The sequence below is a fragment of the Penaeus monodon genome, chromosome 5, assembly GCF_015228065.2.
Source record: "Penaeus monodon isolate SGIC_2016 chromosome 5, NSTDA_Pmon_1, whole genome shotgun sequence".
NCBI classification, from domain to species: Eukaryota; Metazoa; Arthropoda; class Malacostraca; order Decapoda; family Penaeidae; genus Penaeus; species Penaeus monodon.
In genome coordinates, this window is record NC_051390.1 from 53,420,642 (window position 1) to 53,425,641 (window position 5,000).

At 44.8% G+C, this 5,000-nt stretch overlaps 1 long non-coding RNA gene across 1 annotated transcript in view; it reads left to right on the forward strand.

Moving 5' to 3' along the window:
* The window catches only part of LOC119573338, a 47,870-nt gene extending 44,751 nt beyond the window's left edge, over positions 1-3,119 (forward strand). The window contains exon 4 of the long non-coding RNA XR_005228796.1: positions 2,969-3,119. This is a non-coding gene — a long non-coding RNA (uncharacterized LOC119573338). The remainder of the gene's footprint in view (positions 1-2,968) is intronic.
* Positions 3,120-5,000: the final 1,881 nt, after the last annotated feature.

The window sequence follows — 5,000 nt, forward strand, 5'->3', positions numbered from 1 at the left end:
GGGAGGATGAGAAATTAGGAGTAAATGGCTTTATGGTTGAAGAAAAGAGGTGTAAGATTTATTATAGGAGTATGCATAGGTCTGTGCGTACGTGTGAATACGCGTTTACATATATATTCTTTAATTTCTTTCCCTGTCTCTCTCTTTTTTTCCTCTTCTCTGTCTGCCTGCATTTCTTTCTCTCTCTCTCTCTCTCTCTCTCTCTCTCTCTCTCTCTCTCTCTCTCTCTCTCTCTCTCTCTCTCTCTCTCACACACACACACACACACAAACACACACACACACACACAAACGTAAACATGTGGTCACACAGCTCTCTGGTTTTCTTAATGATTTTCTCTTATAGAATTATCATTTAGAGACTTATTAGAGCGTGATTGAGTCCGTAATGAGGCTATAAATCGTAAATCTCGTTGCGTGTATCATCTCGTTGCTTGGCCATTATGAGAACAATGATTTTCTTAATGAATACAGTATGTACACATAAGTTCTTGGTCGTGTATATACTGTGTGTATTTAGGCTAGTATCTTGTGGTAAGTTATTTTCATGATGAAAATGATTATTATTATTGCAGTTTATTTTGATACACACGCATGTAACACACACGCACACGCACGCACGCACACGCACGCACGCACGCGCACGCACGCACGCATGCACACACACACACACACACACACACACACACACACACATACACACACACACACACACGCACACTTGCATAAACTGTTTAGAGGTAGATTCTTAAAGAGAGAAAAAAAAAGACTTGCAAATTTATGAAAATACAAAAGGTAATATAAATACGATTATATCTTTTGTTCATCGCAGACTATGTGTGGAATTAATTAGACCCAACTTGTTAACCTGCATGAGTTTATTTATTTTTGTCAAAAACACCAAGGAAAATGAATATTTTTCAAAATTATTGTTACTTTGTTGTGCGTTTGTCATTCTAAAACGCAGGGAATTTCGTAGCGGGAGGGAGGGAGGGGGAGGGGGAGGGGGGGTGAAGGGATAGGGGGTAGGGGGGGTTAAAGGTGTTGGTATTAGGTCTCCTCATAAGGTCTATTTTCCTATCCCATTAGCGCTTGCAGATGGTTCTTAACGACACAGTTCTAAGCAGGGCAACAGGACACCTGCTGGCTGAGGTACGATAACCTCTTAGATATTTCTCTGTTTCTATTTTTTTCTTGTATTTCTTTTATTTTTTTATTTCATTTTTTTTTAATTATAGCTTAAACGTTTGTGATTCCCAATTAACACCAATAATTAATGGAAGTTTATACTGATTAGCACGTGTATAGCTTCGTGTATATGAATGCGCGAATATTCACACACACACACACACACACACACACACACACACACACACACACACACACACAAACACACACACACACACACACACACACACACACACACACACACACACACACACACACGCCCACCACACACACACACGCACACAAAGGTCCTGTATATCTGTAATGAAGAAGCAAGTCGGGTCTTTCAACGTTAATTACCCAGCGGCAAAACAAAACAAAGCAAAAAAAACTCTTCTAATCTATTTGGACAAAGGAAAGACAAGTAACTAGATGCGTAAATTTGCGTATGTAAATATGTTTACCTGTCTGTATGTTTACCTGTCTGTTTGCCTGTCTTTCTTTCTTTCTGTTTCTGTTTTCTTTCGCTCTGTCTTTCTTTCTGTCTTTCTGTCTGTTTGTCTGTCTCTCTTTCTTTCTTTTTGTCTGTCTGTCTTTCTGTCTGTCTGTCTGTCTGTTTTTCTTTCTTTCTTTCTTTCTGTCTGTTTGTCTGTCTGTCTGTCTGTCTTTCTGTCAGTCAGTCAGTATTATTTTTCTTTTTTTTTTTACCTCGGAAAATATAACGCTTTTATATGATGTTTGTTGCTAAACGTTTGCTGTTCTTCTTCGTTGTTGTCATTTCTCCCTCTTCCACTGTGTGTGTGTGTGTTCGTGTGTGTGTGTGTGTGTGTGTGTGTGTGTGTGTGTTTGTGTTTGTGTGTGTGTGTGTGTGTGTGTGTGTGTGTGTGTGTGTGTGTGTTTCTCTTAGGTATATATAGCATCCACTGGGATTATAATATATTTTTTTTCTCTTTCCTTATTTTCTTCCCTCATTTCCTCCTTACTTTCCTCCCTCTTTCCCATCCTCCATCTCTCTCTTTCTCCTTTTCTCTTCCCCTCCCATCCTCCATCTCTCTGTCTATCTTTTTCCTTTTTCTCTCTCTTTTCTTTTCCTCAGTCCACCTCTAACTCCGTTTCCACTACCCCTTCCCCTCCCTCCCTCCCTCCTCCTCCCCCTTTCGTCCTCTCCCTCTCTTCCTCTCCTCCCTCTCTCTCCCTCTCCCCTCCCTCTCCCTCCTCGCCTCCGTCTCTCTCTCTCTCTCTCCCTCCTCCCCCTTTCTCCCCTATCCTTTCTCCCTCTCCCTCCCCTTTTCTCCCTCTTCCTCTCCCTTCTCCCTCTTTCCCCCTCTTCCTCTCCCTCTCTCTCTCTCTCTCCTCTCTCTCTCTCTCTCTCTCCCCTCCTCCCTCTCTCTCTCTCTCTCTTTTCCTCTCCTCTCTTTCCCCTCTCTCCTCTCTCCCCTCTCTCTCCTTTTCTCTCCCCTCTCTCTCCCCCCTCCTCTCCTTCTCTCTCTCTCTTCCCTCTCTCCCCTCTCTCTCTTCTCTCTCTCTTCTCTCCTCCCCTCTCTCTCTCTCTCTCTCTCTCTCCCCTCCTCTCCCCTCCTCTCTCTCTCTCTCTCTTCTCCTCCTCCTCTCTCTCCCTCTCTCTCTCTCTCCTCTCTCTCTCTCTCTCTCTCTTCTCTCCTCTCCTCCCTCTCTCCTTCCTCCTCCTCTCCTCCTCCCTCTCTCCTCTCTCTCTCTCTCTCTCTCTCTCTCTCTCTCTCTCTCTCTCTCTCTCTCTCTCTCTCTCTCTCTCTCTCTCTCTGACTCTCTTTCCTCTCCCACAGAAAACGGGAAATCGCGACGCCATCTTGTGGGGGTCGGCACCACCACCGCCATCATCATCCGCGTAACCGGGACCTTGCAACAGAAGGCGCGAGCAATCGTCTCATGCCGGGGCTATGCAAATCTTCTCATCCTTGCAAGGAGGCTGAGGTTTCGGGGAAGGAGGGGGGAAGGGAGGGGGCAGGATAGGGGGGGGGAAGGGATGGGGAGAGGAGAGGGATGGGGAGGATGGGAGAGAGGAGAGGAAGGGAGAGGGATGGGGAGGAGGAGGAGAGAGTGGAAAGGAGGAGAGGGAAGGATGGGGAGGAGGAGGAGAGGGAGAAGGAGGAGAAGATGGGGAGGTGGATGGGGAGGAGGGAGAGAGGCGAAAGAAGGAGGAGATAAGAATGGGGTGGAAGGGAGGAAAGGAAAATACGGAGAGGAGAGCGAATGAGAAGACTAAGAGAGTAGAGAAGAAAGGAAGGAAAAGGGGAATGGAAAAGGAGGAAGAAACGAAGGGAGGCAGAAGAGGAGAAGACCAGGGAAGGAGGGACGGAAGGAGGGAGGAAAGAGAGGCGGGGAAAGAGGAGGAGGCAGAGAGGAGGAGGAAAAACTCGAGTATATGCTCTAGCCTGTTTTCCTCCTCCTCCTCCTCTTATTCTTCTCTTTCTCCTTCTTCTTCTTCGTCTCCTCCTCCTCCTCCTCCTCCTCTTCTTCTTCTTCTCCTTCTTCTTCATCTCCCTCTTCTTCTTCTTCTTCTTCTTCTTCTTCTTCTTCTTCTTCTTCTTCTTCTTCTTCTTCTTCTTCTCCTCCTCCTCCTCATTCTTCTTCTCTTCCTCCTTCTTCTTTCTCTTCTTCTTCTTCTTCCTTCTTCCTTCTTCATCATCATCATCTTCTTCTTCTTCTTCTCCTTCCTGTATAAATAATTTTCCCCCCAAGGTTCTGGATATGATTTTATTTATTACTATTTGATAACCTTTGTGTTGGTGATGTATCGCTCTTGTCAAACTTCTTGTTATCTTTAGTATTATTACCGTTTTGCTGTTGTTGATATCATTATCAATAATAGTCATCTTGATCAGCTGAGCGTACACACACACACACAACCGCACAGCTGACCTTGCAGTATCATTGCAATAATATTATTCAGGATGATGACAATACCATAATATTCGCAAGAATGAGAGGTAAGAACAGCGTCGAGATTCAGTGTAAACAAAGGCAGGGAAGATTTTTTTTTTTTTTTTCTTTTTGTGAAAAGTCGAAGAGAGCAATAACAACAACAACAATAACAACAATAACAACAACAATAATAATAACAACAACAACAACAACAACAATAACAACAGCAACAATAATAACAATAAAAACAATAACATGGACGCCAGAAAGATCGTAAAACAAAGAAAAATTAGAGCCTAATAGAATCAAGGTATTCTTATTTCTATTTTTAGCAGAGCTTACAGGCTGCGGAGGGGAGGGGAGAGGGGAGGGGAGGAGGAGAGAAGAGAAGAGAGGGGGAGAGGAGGAAAGGGGAGGGAGGGGGTGAAGAGGAGAGGAAAGGGGGGAGAGGGGAGGAAGAGGAAAGGGGGGAGGAGAGAGGAGAGGAGGAGGAGAGAGGAGAAGAGAGGAGAGGAGGAGGAGAGAGGGGAGGAAGAGGAGAGGGGAGAGGAGAGAGGAGAGGAGAGGAAAGAGAAGAGGGGAGGAAACAGAGAAGGGAGGAAGAAGAGGAGAGGGAGAGAGGAGAGGGGAGGGAAGAGGTAAGAAGGGGAGGGGAAGAGGAGGGAGCAATTAGGCAGAGGTAAACGTAACTGAAACTCATAATGATCTTGTCTGAGTGAGGATAATGAGGGTGAAGTAATTACGAATAGAGGGAGAACTCGTGGAAGATAAAGAAAAAGGCGAATTAGAATAAATAGATAGACAGATAAATTAGGAAGAGTAATAAGGGATAAGGAGAGGATGAGGGGGGAGGGAGGGAGGGAGAAGAAGAGGTTAGTAAAGTAAACGAAAAAGAAGATGATGATGATTGGGACAAATAAACGAGGGAAGAAC